Genomic DNA, 21,160 nt, shown 5'->3' on the forward strand with positions numbered 1-21,160 from the left:
TAGGTAATGTGTCTTTCAAGAGTTGTTTTTAGCATAGTAATCTCATTCCAGAGAAATTCCAATTTTTGCACTATGGTTAATTTGGAAAGTTTCACCTTTAGTATGCCTGTGTTAAGCATTCCTATAGATCATATTCTAAGTGTACCAAGCATTATTGCTCACTAATTTGCCTTTTAAAATGCAAGATAGAGTTTGGCACTGGTGGCACACACCTATATCCCTAGTTACTCAGGAGGCTGAGATCTGAGGACTGTGGTTTGAAGCCAGCTAGGACAAAGAGACCATCTCCAATAAACTACCAAAAAACAAAAACAAAAAAACAGCCAGTGGAGTTGCGGCTCAAGTGGTAGAGCATTTGGCTGCAGCAAAAGAAGCTCAGGAACAGTGCCCAGGCCCTGAGTTCAAGCTGTGGGACCAGTGTACACACACACACACACACACACACACACACACACACACACACACACACACACACACAAATGCAATACATCTTTCTCAATGCTTCGGAGGAAGAAGCAGGTGGCAGAGAACCATTTCCTATTCTGCTTACTTCTCAACTATAGGTCTTCTTGGCTTGCATATAGGTCATGGCTATGATTCATGTCTAGCCACATCAAAATGTCTTTGCAATTCCTCTCTGCCCCTTATGGAATGACACAATACCAGAATTGGTATTTTTAATTTTGAAAATGAACTAAATTCCTCTCCTCTCATTTTCTTCCTTCCTTCCTTCCCTCCCTCCCTCCTTCCTTCCTTCTTCCCTTCTTCCCTCCCCCCTCTTTCCTTTCCTTCCTTCCTCCTTTGATTTTATTGAAACAAGATTTCTTCATATAGTCCAAGCAAGATATCCTCAAACTTTTGATCATTATGCCTCACCCTCCCAAGTTCTGGGATTATAGCTGTACATAACCTCACCCAGTTAGAGAAATGGGTAAAAGGATAAGGACTGTAAAATTCCATTTTTTCTTTTTGCCAGTCATGGGGCCTGAACTCTGGGCCTAGGGGCTGTCCCTCAGCTCTTCAGCTCAAGGCTAGTGCTCTACCACTTGAGCCACAGCGCCACTTCTGGCCTTTTCTCTTTATGTGGTACTGAGGAATCAAACCCAGGGCTTCATGCATGCAAGGCAAGCACTCTACCACTAAGCCACCTTCTTAGCCCCAGGACTGTAAAATTCTTATTAACATGAAACAAACATTCTCAAGCTTATCTCCTACCTTTTTGATTTGTGTATAATTTCTTTTCTTTTTTTCTTTCCTTTTAGCCAATCCTGGGGCTTGAACTCAGGGCCTGGGAACTGTGCCTGAGCTTCTTCTGCTCAAGGCTAGCACTCTACCACTTGAGTCATAGCATTACTTCCAGCCCTTTCTGTTTATGTGGTATTGAGGAATTGAACCCAGGGCTTCAAGCACGCTTGGCATGACCACTTAGCCACATTTCTAGCCCTATAATTTATCTACTTAATGCATTTTTTTCTTAAAAATGCATTGCTGGCAGTACTGGGGTTTGAACTCAGCACACCACACTTTTTAGGCATGATCTCTATCACTTGACTTATTCCCACAGCCCTTTTACTTACTTTTTGATAGGATTGTGTGTTTTTCTTTAGGGACAACCTTGGACTCTGATTCTCCTGCCTATGTCTTCCACATATGACTACAGATAAGGGCCATCGTATTTGACTGATTGTTGAAATGAGGTCTTGCTAAGTTTTAAGTTCAGTCCTCTTGATCTTTGCTTTCCAAGTAGCTGAGATTACAGGCATGAGCCACAAGGCTTTTCTTTAAAGAGTTCATTTTTCTTATTCATTCAGCCATTTATTCTTTAAAAAAATATTAGTTCACATTCCAATCATGAGCCACATGAATTGAGGAGGCCAAGAGCAAAGTTTGTTCAGTGAGCTAGCGAAAGCCCAGTACCCATAATTTTTGATAAGTATTGGCTAAATGAGAGTATTATTGGTTCAAGCAGACCAGAAGAGCAAAAAGACAATAATTAGAGCTAAGTGAGTTATATAACTCTGCCTGCTTCTCACCAATTTCCCTGCTTGCATTTGGCCCAATGGAGCCTGTGTGGTAAGTCTGTTTCTGTGTATAAATCCTTGTCCACACTGATTCCTGGTTGATGTTGGACACATTCACACCTGTGTGTGTGTGTGAATGTGTGCTATTACACACTTTGTTCTTCACCACTGCTGCTGGCAAAATAACAACTGGTTGGTGAATGAAATATTTATGCTTTGAAGAGTTGGTGTTCTAATCTATTTCTATTTATACAGATGATCAATTATTGTGCAGTGAAGAGGAGGAGAATTTTTTTTCCCCTGTGTTCTACGTACACGCTTCTAAATGACTAATGAAGTCAATCTGGGCCTGGCAGATTTTTGCTTCTACTTGGACAGACATAGCATGCATGGACATTGTGTGACTTCTCAGCATGCTGGTTGCCTGTTCCTGCTGAAATGATCTCATTACTGGCATTTCCTTTACAAAGTACTGTCTTTCCCATGTTGTATCCTGCCTCCATGTGGCCTACATATAGAGGCCCGGCCTGTTACTTCTTGTGTTTTTACCAAGCTTATCTTCTTTAAGAATATTCCAAAGGAGCTAGGCACCAATGGCTCACTCCTGTAATCCTAGCTACTCAGGAAGCTAATATCTGAGGATTATAATTTGGAGTTAACCTGAGATGGTGAGACCCTTATCTCCAACTAATCAGTGAAAAAACTGGAAATGGAACTGTGGCTCAAGTGGTAGAGTGTCATTCTTTGAAAGAAAAAGCTAAGGGACACTGCCCAGGCCCTGAGTTCAAGCCCTAGTTCTGGAAAATGAAACTGTTGAAGAAAACTTCTTTTCTTCTTCTCTGGACCCCGGAGCACTCTTTTGTGCCTGGTCCCACTTTGCCCGGGCAATCACAGAAGACAGTCTATTTCTTCCCCATGGGACTTTTTCCAGTTTTGAATTTTAGTTGTTCATTCATTACTCAGTTCCTAACAAGAAATGCCAATCAAATTCCATCCTCCCAAGTTTATTTGAGCTCTTACCCATGCACCTGGGCTCTTCCCAGCTCTCTCTCAATGACTCTCTCTCACTTCCATGATGGATCCCAGACTCCATGACAGAATATTGTATATTTTATGTCTGATACTACTAACCCCACCCTGGCACTATATACATGTAAGGAGGCCTTCATTTTGCTGCTCATGGGATTGGCTGAGATAAAGTTTGGGGGTATGTGGCATCTACGTCCATTTCCACACTGTTTCTCTGGATGTTGTCAGTATCTAATTGTGTATGTTTGTTTTTACAACTTATTGATTGTTCCCTTCCTCTTCAAACCAGAAGCTGCATCAAAGTTGGGAAATGATTGTTTGTTGACCAGAAAGGGTCCAGTGCTGGCCAGTGTAAGCATGCTTAGAAACTTCCTTTCTATCAGAAAGGAAGGCAGAGAGGAAGTCTTCCCTGGGATTGCTGCTTACCCCCAAGAAGTGAAATGAACTCACGCTCTGGAGGTTTTAGTCTAACTGTGGACACACTAGTATGGCCTGAAATATTCCATGAGGGGTATTCATCATTTCTTTTTTTGTCTTTGAGGTGGAAGCCAGGGGACAACTCAGAAGCTTTGCCCTACCCCTTGTATAGCACAAAAGAATGAACAACCTTGGCATGTTATAGCAACTAGATTTTTTTTCCTTTGTCTGAAAGAAGACACAGCTGAATGCTGGATTCCTCACCCAGCCACAATCAAAAACCCAGAAAACCTCAACTGCCTCTGATGATGTCACAAAACCCTTAAGTAAATGGTTTGCTGTGGGGCTGGGCACAGGCCTAGCAAGCACAATTCTTTCAGCTAGTTATTCAGAGTCTTTGACAGATTAGGTGGTCTTTTCTTTCTTTTCTTCTTCCTCCTCCTCTTCCTCCTCCTCCTCCTCCTCCTCCTCCTCTTCCTCCTCCTCCTCCTCCTCCTCCTCCTCCTCCTCCTCCTTCTCCTCCTCCTTCTCCTCCTCCTTCTTCTCCTCCTTCTCCTTCTCCTTCTTTTTTCTTCTTTTCTTCCCATTCGTTCTCTTAAAAAGCAGTTCAGTTTATCTCTAAGCAAGACATTAGCTCTGGCTCTCCCAAATAACATTTTAATTGAAGTCTCAGTCCAAACAAATGCTTAGCCTCTTTATTAACCTCAATAGTGTAATTTTTCACCCTAAGACCGGTTCAGGAGGAACTGTCTCACTTCAACTGTTGTGCCAGGGAACAGGGCACTCTTCCTCAAACAGTCTCCTTTCTGACCTTAATTTGAACCTTAATCTCTTTTAACCATGTTCTTGTTATTAGTTCCTCATAGCCGTGGCACAACACTAATTTTCCTGTTTTTAGACTATTAGTTTACAGAGGTATTTTACACACCCTAAACGTAATCATCAACGTTGTTCATAGACCCTTTTAGGAAAGGGAAGGGAATACTTATTCTTAACTTTCTTTTAGTTTAGTGATTTAAATGACTGATATGCCAGATGTGCTATAGAATTTTAGATGATTTCTGAGGTACCATAAAAGAATACATTCAAATGATTAAAAAAAAAACCTAAATTACTCTTGAAAAGGATTTCAAAGAATTTTTGATCAATAAACACATGCACAATTACAAAATAAAGTGGAAAACTAAGGTTGTTATCTTAATTGTTCTGGCAAAAACAATATGTTTTTATTAGAAACTTCTAACCTTTGTGTGTGTGTGTGGAGGGAGACCTGAATTACCCAGCTAATTGCTTTAAATTTCTTGGTTCCATTTTTTGCTTAGATATAATCAATGAGCAACAAGAGAGAAAATAATTTTTTCTTAATTATACCTTCCCAGTTTTTGACATTGGTAAAATGATCCAAATTAGAATGAAAAGAAAAAGAACTCTTTTTCAATAACAATGGGAAAAATGTGTTTCTCTATTTGGAGCGTACCTTAATATAGCAGAAGTGTGTGGGGAGAAAAACAGTGCTTATGATCATGTGCTCAATTAAATTTATTATAGGTTTTCGTACTTTTTGGCATTACCATGAAAGCATATTAGTTATTATTCTTTATAACCTAATTAGAGGCTTTGTGTCTAGTTACCCCTCTGTTCTCTGCTTAATACAATAGTTTGTTGATTGCAAGAAATTACATTCCTGTGACTTTAAAGTCCTAGAATTAAGACTGCCATGAAAGTTGGAGACTCAGTTGGGTGTTTGGAGGGCAGAGACCATATGCCCTCTGGGGGTGAGGAGGTAAGCAGCTGGGACAATTGTCTATTCCCTGTGGTGTTCGGTGGCATTAGCATCAGTCACTTCACTGGCTCAAACAATTAGTGGAATTGAATCAGAGTTCTCCTGGATCATAGTTTATTATATGCTATTAAATCCCATTATTCAAGAAGTTGCTGCTATGCTTATCAAACTTCCTAACATCTCCCCCCAAATCTTCATCACTTTTCCCATGCATTTCCTTTTTGGGTTTATTGTTTGCTTCTCGGGGAGGCAAGGTTTCTTTTTCTTTGCTGTTCGTACTCATTTGGAGAGCTAAGGGCTAATTTGAAAATACATCTTGGAAAGGGCAACAAAAATGAGATGTGGAAAAAAAATGGAAGATTCTTAATTAGTCCATGATTTGGCACGCACGATTTAACATGGTATGCTTAGCATTGTGCATTTCCCCAAAGAACGAGGCTCTTGTTTTTTTTCTTTTCTATCCCAAACTTTAACTCCCACTCATTCATTATATCCTTTCTTGTCACTTTCCATTAGTTGATTGTGACATCCTTTGCTGGAAGGGCGAGCAAGCAGATTACTTCCAAACTGGTGTAAGTGACACTCAAAAGACTGGCCTGAAGGGGGTTTCATGATGTCAACAAGCTCCTTAGCCTCAGGAGTTGGAGAATGTCACTTCAATAATAGAGTGGAGTCCACTGTCACATTGTTTTTGTAGCAAGTGGGCAACTTTCCAGAAGTCCTTTGCTGGAACATAGGAGTAATAGTATCTAATCTGATTACTTTAATAATAATAATAATAATAATAATAATAATAATAATAATAATAATAATAATAATATGTTCTGCTAGTGCAACCCACTTTTCATCTTAACGTTTTTCCAGATGAAGAAACTCAGGACCAAGAGTTTAAGCAAAACATCTCCTGTCACACGGCTAAGTGACAGAGCTTGGAGTTTTAATTGAGGTCTGAATCCAAGCTAACGATGTTTCTATTAGAAGTAAACACCAATTTCCAGTGGGATACTCTGGCATTTCTTCCCAAATCTTCCTAAATGAGGATAAGAGTATTCATTTTCCTGCATCTAATAAATATACTGTCCAGAGGGACTTGTAAATGACAGCATGATGATACAGTGAATTAGCTAGGGTTAAACAAGCATGGATAGAAAAGAAGTAGAGAACCTGATTCTCTGACCAGATCAGCACTGGAGGTATGGAAAGTCCACAAGCCTGGCCCACTACCATTTCTCCTGATTCTAATCATCTGACCTTTGGAACAGACCCTCAGCCTAACTAGGGAAGAGGCAGCAGCAGATTTGGGTTGGAACAGCACAGGGACTAATCCTGGTTAGCAGTCTGATACTAACTTCTGGTGATATGGTCTTCTGAGAAAACCAGCTTTCTTCATCAAGAAATGTCAGCTCCTTCTCTTGTTTGTTAGGCAAGTTTTAACTTCTTGCTCACAGAACAATTCTTTCTATTAAAATGGGACAATATGGATATATGGAACAAAACATTGAATGAAATCAAAATGACCTGTTTTTCTGTCACCAGGTATGTGAGTTAGTTTTCTGTGGTGGAGATTAAGCACCCAAAGAAAATGAATTTATAAAGGAAAGATTTCTCTGGGATTATGGTTTCAGTCCATGTAACTGGGCCTCATTACTTTGGGTTTGTGGTGAGGGAAAACATTATACTGGAGAGGGAATGATGGCACAAGGTTTCTTACTACATAAGAAGCAAAGGAAAAGAGGAAGTATCTGGGGCTAATAGTTCCTTTAAAGGTACCTCCTTCCCCCAGTTAGTCCCTGCCTAGTAATGATTCTATTTTTTTCCCCTAATAACACCATAACTGGAGACTATAACTTCAACACAGGAGCCTTTGGGGTGGGGGTGGGGGGTCATTTAAGACCCAAACCATCGGACCAGGAGAAAATTGATACCTTCAAAGTAGGTACCTCTCTAGCCTCGGCTAGTCACACATATGTTCACATGGAGGTTCTAAGGAGAGACTTTGAATCAGAATACATGTATGGATATCTAAATACCACCACTAGCAGCATAACCTCATCTGTGTGAATCCCAGTCTTGTCATACTTGAAGTACTTCCATCATTTGAATGTGGTGACAGTGGGTGATATGATGGCTGTAGAGGGGTTGGCCCAGAAAAATAACCCATGACAGTTTAGTGACTGTCACTTGAGCATTGTTCCAGTATTCTTGTCCTGCTCCATGGTTCCCTACTTGATTCCAGGATAAAAACAACGTCATCCTTAACAGTGCTTCCATCCATGCTCCCACCATTTGGTTGGACCCACCTACTTCTGACACCACATTAGTGATTTTCTTGGTCTCTATTCCCGAGTGTTTAGTCATAACTCTTAAGGAAGCATTGCCAGCATCTTATCCTTTTTCACTCCTGTCATATGCTGGATGTATTTCAGCCTGGATACTCTGCTTATGCAGCTTGCTACCAGGGAGAAGCCAAGTAAACTTTCTTGTTCTTTTCTGCCTTGAACTTGAAGTTAGCATCAATGGAGGCAAGATCAGGAGTTCATGATTATAAAGATGGCAACAGCAGCAACACGGTTTCTAGCCTCTGGAATATCAGTGATCAGTAATAGACTATGTTCCAAGTATATGTCAACACAAGTATGGGTTTATGTGTTTAAGCCACTGTAATGGTAAGAAAGGGAAGCAACTACAAAACAATTTAATTCTTTGTTATCTTCTTAAAAAATCTTTTGTTATTAAGTTCATTCTTCAGACATCTTTGCACCAGTGAGAAGAAAAGTCAACCTATCTATCTATCTATCTATCTATCTATCTATCTATCTATCTATCTATCTATCTATCTATCTATCTATCTATCTATCTATCTATCTATCTATATATCATCTAATGTAATCTATCTATCTATCGATCCATCTGTCTATCTCTATCCATCTTTCTTTTAAAATTGGAGCTGTGCTGTGTGTGTGCACGCATGCACATGTGTGTGCTGGAAGACTAGATGGCCAGCGACAGGAAAGAGGAAGGGAGAATTATATTTGATAAAGCTGGAAGTTTACATGGATGGATGTTCCTGACTTTACAAAGAAAATTATGTTGATTTTATATGCCAAAGTCTTGAACGGGGCCTGACGGCTCACGGCTTTGGTGTGCTTTTCCAGATGGCAGATGCCATTTTGTGTTTTGCATAAATGGACTAAATTTGCTTGCTCTTTGTACGTATTTCAGAGGAAACCATTCTCTGCTTTCAATAGGACAGAAGAGCTCCTTGGCACTAGACCTTCCTGGTATGGTGAGAGGAATGGCGAAGGCACTCTTTTGAGGCTGTGTGGTTTCGTTGTCCAAACCCCTTACACACAGTGAGGAAGGAGGCTGGGCCAGGGCTCTGGAGTCCTTTTGCCTGAGATTGGTTCTGTGTGTGTGTGTGTGTGTGTGTGTGTGTGTGTGTGTGTGTACAAATCACAGAAAGTAAGCCTGAGGAGCTCTGAAAACTCTTTCCTCTCATTTGTGCATTCTGATTTCCATGGATGACAGTTATCTTTTTATTTTAATTATTTGACCATTTCAACTTGCTAATTGGAATTGTGTGATCCTATACCTTAAGTTCTCTGCACCTCCGTGTCATCTGCAAGGAGAAGACTAGGATGATCATAATAATATAGCTCTTAGGGTTGTGGTGAGGATTCCATGAGTTAATCCATGGAAGAGTTGAAACAGTGCCTGGCATATCATAAGGGCAATTATTACTGTTGTTATGATTTACTTCTTTACAGATTTTCTTTCTTTTTTTAACTTTTAAGTCTGTTCAGTTTTCATTATTGTTGTGCTAACTTTTGGGAGGCACTTTTACAGATATAGACTGGCAACAGTGTGACACTACTGGTGACAAAACCCATGTATATGGTGACAGAGATGTCATATATCCATTGATGAACAATTAAGTTGTATCTTGACTATTGTAAATTATATTTCAGTGATCACAGGAATGCAGATATCTCTTTGTCTTCTTCGTTTCATTTTCTTGGTTACATAGTCCCAGAACAACAATAGATGGCTCATATGGTAGATTTTTTTAAAAAAGATTTTTTTGAGGGATATCCACAATGGAGAAACTTTGATACCTTGGCAGATGGATACTAGACTCAACACACTGGGTATCATTCCAATGGACAGGAATTCTTGGGCCAGGATCAAAGCTTCATTCTTCTTTCCTAAACGAAAATATGAAGCGTGGAACTAGGCAGGTTGTAAGAGAAGAAATAGTTACTTGTGCCGGCTGTGTGTGTGTGTGTGTGTGTGTGTGTGTGTGTGTGTGTGTGTGTGCATGTCCCGGTGCTGAGGCTTGAACTCATAGCCTGGGTGCTGTCCCTTGGTGTTCTTACTCAAGGCTGGTTCTCTCCTACTTGAGCCACACCTCCACTTTGGTGGTTAACTGGAGATAAGTGTCTCATGGATTTTCATGCGGGGCTAGTTTTGAACCTTGATCATCAGATCTCAGCCTCCTGAGTATTTAGGATTACAAGCAAGAGCCACTGGCACCCAGCATCATGGGTGCTTTTTATAATGTGCACCTGCACATTATAGAAAGGAATAAAAAGTACATCTCTGTAAGCATTCTATTTGTGCTATTGCATAATTAAAAATGGCTTCTGTAACATTTGACAGGCTCATACAACAATGAGAGAACCCTGTCAGTAACTTAATGAGAAAATAACCTAGTACTTGAAATATTTACCCCAAAGCCAGAATAAAATCTGAAAAAGAACAACATGAAACACAAGTCTGAAAAGTCTTAACAGTTTTGCAAATATTTCACTTGTCATATCACATTTGTTTTGACCTCTCCTTTTTACTGTCCAACACAAACAAGAGTTAAAATAAGGTATTTGAGTTGAAGGAAAAGGCATCAAATGGACTTTCTTTCTGGCTGTTAATAAGGTGACAGCCACATTTTTTTTTATTTATCTTTTTTTTTAAATTTTATTTTATTTTATTTGAGAACATACTGTACAGAGGGGTTACAATTACATTGGCAGGATAATGCATACATTTCTTACCAAGCATTGCAGCCTCCTCCTTTGTTTACCCTTCACCTCCCTTCCCAGCCTCCCCCCTCCCCCCCACCCAATCATACCCCCCCACACACCGACATTGTAAAGCTTGCTTTGACATGACATTTTGTAATTCTCCTTGTTGCAACAGGTCCACCTGAATCCTTAAACGACTTGTTTGTCCCCATCTCCTCCACATGTTATACTGACATCAAATAAAGTGAAAGCGGGGGTTACACTGTGGGGGAGGGACATACAAAGCAACAAAGAAATAATCTTATAAATGCGTTAGAAACACATGCATGAAAGAAACGAAAACATTAAAATACATATTTAAGGGTTCGTTTTCCTAACATCACATTATCTGACCTTTTCCGCTTGACTCATACCTATACTAGATATTGCAAATAAGGGAAACCATGGGACCTATGTTTCTTTGGGCCTGGCTTACTTCACTTAATATAATTTTTTCCAAGCCTTTCCATTTCCTAACAAATGGGGAAATATCATTCTTTCTGATGGAGACATAGAATTCCATTGTGTATATATACCACATTTTCTTGATCCATTCATCTACTGAGGGGCATCTGGGTTGGTTCCATATCTTAGCTATGGTAAATAATGCTGCAATAAACATAGTTGTGCTGGTAGCTTTAGTGTGGTCTTGTTTGTATACATTTGGGTAAATGCCCCAAAACAGCCACATTTTTTGTACTGACCTCGTGCTTAGAAATTGTTCAGAGAAGAGAACAAAATGCTATTATTAATTAAGGTTAGCAGTAAAAAGAAAATAAAATATGAGATTAAAACAAGAAACCAGAAACATTTTCAAACATCAAGAGGAAGCCATATTATAGTGAGGGCAAGAAAATTTCAATAGCAATAAACAAATAGCAACAAATGAAACTTTGTAGTAGTGGTAGTAGTATGGCAAAAATTGTTAACTGGCTAATGATGATGTATCTCCCCTTCCACATATAGACTTGTTTCAGGCTGTGATTGATCAATGAGAAGGGTATTCCATTTCTTACCACACTGTCTTGTCTCTGCATCTTACGGCTAAAAAATGCTAGACTAACCATGATGGCACCCAGCTACAGAAGATGTAGAACTGTAATTAGAAGAAAAATGTAATCCTGAATCACTGCCCAAAGGGCTATCCCACATTTGACTGTGTATGATCAATGAACTTTCTTTTTGCTTATTTCCCGATAGCCTCTTATTCTTCTCCTATATTGCTAAAAAGTAGCCAGTAACAACCAACACATGGTATCTTTTACCTAGAGCTCAAGAGTCATGTGGTGTGACTTTTGAATTAAGGCAACATTCTTCTGAGGGGTGTGTGTGTGGGTGTGTGTATATGTGTGTGCACGCGTGCTGTGAATCTCAAGCTATCTAGGATAATGTAGAATAGTGTGTTTTTTAGCAGCCTATTACTTGATCATAAAGTCAATGTCATGTATTTTAGGGTAGGTTTTTTTTTTACAAGACTCAGTATTACAACATTTTGTACCACATACAACCATCCAATTTAATCAGTAAGTAGAAGCCCGATACAACGTACTATTTTGATACCATCATCACTCTAGACATAGACAGAGGGAGACCCGAGTTCTATCCTCTCTTGCAATTGAATTACTACTGTGAGACCAATTCTGTGTAAACAGTATGTGAGCAGAAGTACTGTGCCAAGGGGTTGAACATGTGAGATGGTGTGCTTTATGTTCTCTTCTTCTCTTCCATAGCGCTTTTGAAAGACCTGAGTACTTGATGCATAATATCAGCATGCAATTCATTCAGCCTCCATCCTTGATAAGAACCTTTGCTTGGTCATACCATTCAGGGTTTGAGGGCTATTTATTATTGCAACATTTCTCTCCCATTCTGACTTACATATCCTGGGAATTTCACTAAGAAGGAATTCCACATATAGAAATTGAGATTTTACAGAATCATTGGGAGGCCTGAGGAGTGAATGTCAAGGAAGTTCCTACAACCTTTCAGAAACCAAAATTATGGAAACCCTGGGAAATTATGTTGGCCCCAGGGATCTCAGTTCAGTTGTCTACAGCCCTGTAATGGGACTCTCAAGAGAATACTAAGTGGTGAGATGTTCCCTCCTGTCTGCCACCTGTATACCCAACTACCATAGCTACTGACAGAGAAAAATGTCTTCCAGCTTCCTGTGATTTCCAAAGCACCTGTCAAGGAAAGATTATTTTTAAAAACTCTGTTGGCAAAGGAGTCTGAAAAATGCAATTTCCAGGACTTCGTCCCTTGTGGTATTTTGAAAGATGCTCAGAAGAGATGGTACTTATTTTCAATTAAAAAAAAAAGATATATCTAGCACAAATACTCCTGGTCCTTCCCATGGGGAACTCAAGGAGTTGTTATTCTGTAGACTGCTTTTTTTTAAAGCTCCTCAAAACCATGTCTTAATCAATTCTGTTTCTCCAGTGCCAGACAATACCAGACAGCATTTTGGTTTGAATCAATTTGAATGAAATAGCAGCAGAATCAAAACCATAAACCTGTACTCATGTGTTTAAGATTTCAGGATCTTCCATCCATAGAATGTGTTAGCTCTCCCTAATGACTACCCTAGGCTCTGCTCCAGTTTAAGCCCCTTCCCTTCCATGGAGTGATTGTGAAGAGCTGTTTGTCAATGAAGCAGCCTTAAATTTGAGCACTGGCTTCTTCTCTGTGCAGCCAAAAGAAGAAAGGTTGGTCCATGCTCCAGGCTGTCAGGTCCATTGTCAATTTTTTTGTGGTTGATGTTTTCAGCCAAATGATCAAACTGACTGTGCCGAGTTAATCAAGGTATTTCTATATTTCTTTTTCTCAGCTAGACTCAAACAGAACTCTGGACTCTTGACAGAAGTGGAATGTCTTTGGGATTCAGGGGTTTGTGAGTTCATGTTGGGGCAGAGTGGGAAGTGTTCCGTAAACAAGGAGGTGGGATGGATTTGTGTGAGAGGAAGGACTCATTCAGCCACAAAGAATGTATAATCAGGAAAGGAAGGCCAGACCCTGATTTGATTTCATCTGAAAAGTCACAAAGATTAAATACATTCTCTTGAGATTTATTTTCCTCATCAAAAAAAAAAGATAAAGAAAAAAGGGTAGAACTATTGTGTCTCAGGTAAGGATGATTGAAGAGTGACTCAGACATATCAAAGAAATGAAAGATACAGATCATGTTGTAATTAAACTTGCCACTATCAAGTGGTGATCATATCTAACTGAAGAGTGTCGTGTACATAAAGAAAGCACAATTACGGGGGATGTGATGATGTCACCATGCTAGTTAAATGTCCAGCATTTAGCTTCTCTTTTCCATTCCCACCCACTTGATCTTTGGCGATCTCTGGTTGTTTTAGACTGTTATTTAGACCAAAGTCAATTTCATAAAATTAAAAGCATAGAAAAAAAAAGAAAATCCAGTTCCATAAAAGTAAATAAAGACAAGGTATTCTCCTTGCTTACTCATGTTACTTCTTGGTTAATATGTTTTCTCCTACTTTGTACCTAGAATCATGGCTGAAACAAAATCATGAGTTTACTGTGTGTGAAGGTAGGGCATTGGGCAATCATCTAATGAATACTGTCAAGATGGTTTGTGAATGTGGAAAATTCCACTCTCAAAAATTACTTTCTCTATTCTGTAACAGATTTCCTCTTGGCTTTAATTATCCACAGAGTTGTCCAAATTTTCTGATAGTCTTTATGGTTGTTGACATCACCTAAATACTTTATTTAATGGATTTTTCAGGGTTCATTTGTAACCCTTTATTCTAAGTTGCTTCTTATTCCAAGTTGATTATTTTCTATAAACAATGTATTTGTTCAATAAATATTGAACACTCTTCTAGTTATGTAACATTGCTCTTAATAAACTTTTACTTTTTCTTTTTGGTCGGTCATGGGGCTTGAACTCGGCCTGGGCACTGTCCCTCAGCTCTTCAGCTCAAGGCAAGCGCTCTACCACTTGAGCCACAGAGCCACTTCCAGTTTTCTAGTGGTTTATTGGAGATAAGAGTCTCACGGACTTTTTCTGCCCAGGCTGGCTTTTAACCTTGATCCTCAGATCTCAGCCTCCTGAGTAGCTAGGATTACAGGCATGAGCCACTGGCGCCCAGCTAAACTTTTACATTTAATGATTGAAAGAAGTATGGTACTGTTACTCATGGCCAATTACTCAGAGCAGTTCCAGTGTGGAGTCTCCTGGGGTTGCAGCTAGATTATAGATGGGGCTAGAGATACGGGGAGATGTCTTCATTCATGTGCTCGGTGTTGTGCTAGTCTCTCTCTATACAGTTAGCCTGGGCTTCCTTAGACCTTGTTGATCTCTTGGTCGTTAAATTTCTTATACCATGACTTGCTTCCAGTGGAAGTTGTGAATTCTTAAACTTGGTCTTAAACTTCGCCCGAAAGTCAGGTGAAACACCTTTTTCTTCTTTTCATGGCCAAAGCAGGCACTGGTGAACACAGATTCCAGGGACTGGAGAAGTAGATTTTACCTCCTCAGAAGGAAATGATTTGTGCATTCAAAGAAGGGAAAAAAACCAACAACAACAGAATGTAGTCATCTTAACGAGAAGCTACTACAAATAATGTGTGGAACCTATGCTAGGTGCTGGGACATGTTAGCCAAACAGGGAGATGTGGCCATTCAGCTTTAGTTTGACTAGATTGTTTTCATAGTTAACCACTGAGCAAAGAATACCAATACTAAATTTATTGAATTGGCAAAATACCAATTTGGATTATTTATAGTGTAGTCGCTCTGACTTGCTCATTAATCAGACAATGAAATTTGCAAGTATCTGATCTGATGATCAGCTTCATGAGTTGATTCATTCATGCATCCAAAAACATGCATTCTTTGAAACATAGCCTGAACACCACTGGGATAGTCATCTGTGGTTTGATAAAGAGTGTTAAGTTCCTGCTGTGGAGGAGGCTCCAACTAGTTTCTTTGACTCATTACAGGAACCAATAAAGAAGATGAAAAGTCAAATTCTTTCCTTGATGAACTTCCATTCTTCCTCATGGTTCTGACCATGTGCAGTAAGACAGGGAGCCCAGACAAGATGTGCTAAACAAGAAAACCTGTATCCGTTCTCCTCCTGAGAATTACAATTTGAAGGGAAATCAATTAGTTGTTTGCCTCAATTTTCTTCTCCCTTGAGCCATGATAGGAAAAGTCATCTTGGTTTGTTAAATGAAAGGAGATTTCAGGACAGAAATGTTGACAGAAGAATTGGTGGTGCTCAGCAATTCTTGGGTCTTATCATTTTTGGCGTAGTTTATGTCCATTCAGTAGTACACCTACGAGGAGCTGGGAGAGCAAGCTCATGATGACACAAGCGATACCCTGACATTCAGAAACCAAGGTCAAAGCCTGAAGGAGTGCAAGAGCAGGCAGAATTCCTGGGAACACTCAAGTCCCTGCTATGAAGCTAGCTTGCATCCTGTGCCTTCTTATGCTGCATCCACATGATCTCATCTGGCATCAAAGGACATTTCAGGGATACAAAGTCAAACAACAACAACAACAACAACAAAAAGACAGTTTGCTTTGTGTATCAGCATGTTTCAAATCAAACTCAATTTTGACTTGTCATTTCAGTTGTCTTCTTTCCGTCTATCGACTGTAACTTCGTGGCTCATAGTTCATCAATATAGGAGCTTTTTTATTACAAAGAGGGGTTCTACCATTCTTGAATCAGACAGAGAGATGCTTGAGATTGGGCCTTTAGGAAACCTTCTTCAATTCTCCAAATATCGTGCATTATTTTGACATCAACAATATGAACACAATACAAATTCTTTTCTCATAATTAGACACGTACTTAAAACATAAATAACTGCTGAGAATGTGAAAGTCATGATGGTCCATATTCACAGAAGCTAAAAGCAACTGACAGTCAAACTTCTTGAAAGTAAATTTCCATTGGAACAAAGTGGTGGCTGAGTTTGGGTGAATGAGAGGCTACTACATTCACAAATAGTGGCTTCAGAAGTAGGATTTCCATATCTCAAGTTGAATCCAGAGTGATTCATTGGCATGGAGAGCAAATATTTTAAGATTTCTTTTTAATTAAATTAAAAGTTTGGGGTACATATGTCTATTTTTATTGGCACATTATAATTCTACATATTTGGGGGTTTCCATGTGAAGATTCAATATAGGGAAACATTCTGTAATATGGAAACGAGGGTAGGTTCATTTGTTGTTGATATACATAATAGGGTAATAAATATGTAATGAATGAAAGTACACAGATGGGAGACATTGATTTTTTTTCTTTTTACTACAAGTATGTGACAGTCTTAGAAGCCACTATGACTTAAGTGTGAATGAGGTACGTGTATTGTTATGGGAAGGACGGGCAATGGTTAGAGAATAAGTATTTGCAACCTCAGAATTCTGACTGGTTCTTACTGTTCCAGTTATCTGATCAATAGGGAGTTTACCAACTCTTAACCTGACGCCAGGATAGTCCTTTGTAAGATGTCAAGAAATTGCTCAATGTTAGGATGTTGACCCAAGAAAGTGGATTTTAATCATGCTTTTTTTTTCCATTTTGTTTTCTCAAGGGTCTGATGGGAACAGAAACTTTGAGGGAGTTTACTGTTTGTGCAAGGTGACTGGTTGGGCAAAGAAGTCCAAAGTGTCCTATCTGCAGAACAAATAAGACCTGGTCAAAGGTAACTGAAACAAGTATCTCCCACCTTGTCCCTTTTCCATGTCTCAGGGGATGTTTGTGTCCAGGTTGCATAACGGAGGACTTGATCTGTGCCTGCCAGAAAAAGGAGATGTATTGTAGACTCTCACTGGTTAAAAATGGTCGCTGACCTTTATTCTTTAGCTTTACAGGCAATTGATGAGGTGTCCTATAGAAAAGTTAGGTAAAAAGTGAAAAACCTATTTATTGATGAGCTCTTGCTAAAGATCGGCTATACTTTGTCAGATAGCATCTGGGTGGTTGTTAGAGTTATTTCTCTTTCTCCAAAGATATGCAAGATGCAGCTTATAATATGCTGAAGTGAATTTATTAACTCACAGACATTTGTTTGGTTAATTTGGACATTTGTGTGTGTGTGTGTGTGTGTGTGTGTGTGTGTGTGTGTGTGTGTGTGTGTGTGTGTGTGTGTTAGTCCTGAGGCGTAAACTCACGGCCTGTGCCCTGTCTTTGAGTTTTTGTGCTCAAGGCTAGTCCTCTACCACTTGAGCCACAACTCCACTTCTGGCTTTTTGGTGATTAATTAGAGATAAGAGTCTCATAGACTTACCTACTCAGGCTGGCTTCAAACTACTATCCTCAGATTTCAGTCTCCTGAGTAGCTGAGATTACCAGTTTGAACCAACAGCACCCAGCTCAATCTGGGCTTTTGTTTGTGATAGCTAATGACAACTAAGACAATTAGATTGTCCCTATGATTGCTCTATAGAACTTGCTGCAAATATTCAGAATTGTCCAAAATTTTGAACATGTGAGTCATTTCCAGGCTGTGGAGCTCAACTAGTTTTTTAGAAGACAACTGTATATGAATAAATATTGATAGAAAAAAAATAGGTGGTCACTATATGGTCAAGTTAAGCCCTTGTTATTGGGAATAGATTAAAAATATGTTATAATTCAGAGATCCTTATTTCCCAAACATATACTTAACTGTTCTCTTTGACCAATATTATTTTGTTGAAACTCAAGGAATAGAGGACCAGTTAAATAGGCATTTTTCATGAGATAGACATCATGTATATTATCAAATGAGCCAGTTGCCAGTTATGGATAGAAGCTCAGTAAATTAGAGTTGAATTCTCCACTTAAAATTAGCTTCCAGAGAATTTTAGAAACTGTTTTCAAGGATGTTTGTATTATCAAGGCATTTTTTCCCTCAGTGAAATATTTAAGAAAAGGTTAAGATATGAGGAACCAATCTTCTACCTTATTTTTGAATATTTGGAAAAACGCCCACGGGATTGAAATGATGAAATGGAAAATCCACAGACAATTCCTTTTTGTCTATGTGAGTATGTATAGATACAAAGTAACAACCAGACTGATTAATGTCTACATTTTCTAAATAATTATAACATGCATTGTTATATTATTATTACTATTTCAGAAAAGAAATTCTTAACTTTTCCAGTATGGAAAAGATAAATTCTATTTTTATAAGCCCAAGTCCTGCTGTGATTTGCAGTTTGGAATTTTACTTATGATCAGCTATTCAAGTGGAAAACCAAATTAGAGTAGAAAAATAAGCAACTTAGGTTAGTTATATGAAAGCATTTCAACTTCAGCCTCCGGGACACTGAACCATGTTGTAAGTGGAACTAGACTTTTTCAAAGCCAGAGTAGACAAATGTGAATGGTCATTTTTTTCCCTGAAAATAATCACCTTTGGAGGATGCATCAAGCTCTAGGATTCTAACAGTTACCTATCCAGGGCTCCAAATGGGCTTTGAAATCTGTAGAACCCATTAGATTAGCAAATTCACAAGTAAAATCATGATTCTTACACTCAGGCATGTTAGACATTTGGTGAAGATGACAACATGGGAAAGAAAAGAGAGATACAGGACAGGAGGACAGGGAGACAGAAGATACAGAAGGACAGAGAGACAGAGCTAGGATGCACAGGAGGTATGTGGCTGGCCAGTTTTAGGCTCCAAGGGCCTGGTTTTCCAATCTGGCACTCAGCTTGATGAGTCTGTTTATTCAGCCAGTATATCAGACATTCTCTTTTCCTGCCTGAAGAAGTCCCCTTTGAAGAACTGCTCTGCTGGGGAGTAGTTTCCCCTTGGACAGGCTACTCCTGTTTGCAGTCCTAAAGGAAAAGAACTGGAAATGCCACAAGAATGTTCTTTAAAGCGATATTCCAGAGCCACGTGACGGGAGGATGAAATAGCTGTAAAAGATCTATTTCCTGTTTGAGATATTATTTTCCTCCCTGCTCAAGTGAATTTTGGTGTCACATGGGTGGTGTGGGAGTCAGATATTCTTGCTTACTTCCAGATCTGTGGGATGCAGGTTGAGGCTGGGAGCCCCGAAGATCACGGAGTGGCCACCTGTCCGCGTTTCTGTAGGCCTCATCCATCTGAGTGAGCCACAGAGAATTCAATTGCAACCTGGTCTTGCAAGGTTTTAATCTGCTATGGACTCTGGTGGTAAATTACCAGAGGGCCAGCCTGTAATTTGAAAGCGGAGCAGTGTATGGGATGTTCTCTAGTGAATGGGAGGGTGAGGTTCATAATCAAGTTGGTTAGTTCAGTTCTGATTTCACTTCTTGAATTTCTGAGATTTATTTAAAAATTTAATTTCCAAAGAACTTTTTCTTCCACTCTGTATGTTAACAGTGTAAAAGCAGCTAGGGAGGAGGTCACTCTCTTGAATTTTCCTCTTGGGGAAAGAATGTGGCCAAAGAAAGAGAGATACTTCCCTAGCTCATTACTAGTAGGGGCAGGGGCAGAGCACTAACTCAGGCTCTTGACTCTTAGACCAGGCCTCTTTTCTCTGTGTTTTTGGGATCGGTACAAAGTGACAGTGGGAGTTTCAGGGGAAATAAAAGGGGGCTGGAGGGGGAAGGTGACATTTTCTGTCTCCTCCCAGGTACGTAGAAAGTTGCTGTGACTTTGAAGCCATTGCTTTGCTGTGCCCAAATGCTCTCTCAGGGACTGGCTTTAGGGAGGAGATTCAAAGTGAAACCTTCAGAGGGTAAGTCTCACATTCTGGTCACTGTGCTGCCCATGACTGTGGTTGGTTTGTTCAGGCTTTGCCGGTACCACATGAAACAGGAGCTCTCCAGAATGAAAAGGGGTCTTTATTCCACATCGGAGGCAAATCCTCTGATTAAGATGCCACTTCACAGGGAGGCCTGATTTTCCAGGACAAGGGATGGGAGATCGGCACTCTCTCCTGTATTCCAAACTCCTGTGACTCATATTGATTCCCAAGGATCTAGGTATGAGGTTCATGCATAATGAAACAGAACAACATATACTTTATCCAGGAGTGAGAGTGATCAGAACTTTCTTCCATGGACATTCTGTGGGGCCTCTTCTAGTTTGGGGCTCAAAGGGGAAGATGGAAGAAATGTTTCTTATGGTTTGTTATTCAAGTTCTGGCAATACAGAGCCGCCTGTTTTATCTTTTTCTGGATGTTTGTTTCTCTATATGTAGAGCTGAAGCTGAGCCATATCTTGTCATTATGTGTATCCTCTAAGGCTTCCTAGTGTTTAAAATATCTGATGAACAAAGGAGAATCCATTTCCAGCCAATCCCTTATCCAAGTGTCTCTCAGCCTATAGTTCAAATCAGAATCACCTGGGAGAGAGAAACACTTGTACTTTGAAGTAAGTCCTGGGATGCATCCTGTTTTTGTTTTATCCTTGTCCCCTGACTTTGAAAACTCTTTGTGAACAATGCAATAGGCATAGACCACTCTCAAATTTGTGGAATAGTTTGTGTTTTGTTTTATTTTTAATAAGTTTTTTTATTGTGAAAATACCGTACAGAGGGGTTACAATTACATGAGCAAGGCAACAAGTACATTTCTTTTTTCTTTTCTTTTCTTTTTTTTTTTTGGGGTCTGGTCGTGGGGCCTGAACTCTGGGCCTGGGCGCTGTCCCTCAGCTCTTCAGCTCAAGGCTAGCGCGCTACCACTTGAGCCACAGCGCCACTTCCGGCTTTTTTCTTATGTGGTGCTGAGGAATCGAACACAGGGCCTCATGCATGCAAGGCAAGCACTCTACCACTGAGCCACCTTCCCAGCCCCAACTAGTATATTTCTTATCAACCATTGTTGCTTCCTCCTTTGTTTCCCCTTCCCATCCCTGCCCTCCCACGCCCCCC

At 39.7% G+C, this 21,160-nt stretch overlaps 1 long non-coding RNA gene across 1 annotated transcript in view; it reads left to right on the forward strand.

Annotated features, from left to right (window-relative positions):
- LOC138841052 (uncharacterized) overlaps positions 1–21,160 on the forward strand; it is a 163,443-nt gene that overhangs the window by 13,944 nt on the left and 128,339 nt on the right. Inside the window, exons 2-3 of the long non-coding RNA XR_011376307.1 lie at positions 16,899–17,009; positions 19,919–20,023. This is a non-coding gene — a long non-coding RNA (uncharacterized lncRNA). The remainder of the gene's footprint in view (positions 1–16,898; positions 17,010–19,918; positions 20,024–21,160) is intronic.

Source organism: Dipodomys merriami, unplaced genomic scaffold (genome assembly GCF_024711535.1).
Source record: "Dipodomys merriami isolate MVZ:Mamm:240054 unplaced genomic scaffold, mDipMer1.0.p SCAF_31, whole genome shotgun sequence".
NCBI classification, from domain to species: Eukaryota; Metazoa; Chordata; class Mammalia; order Rodentia; family Heteromyidae; genus Dipodomys; species Dipodomys merriami.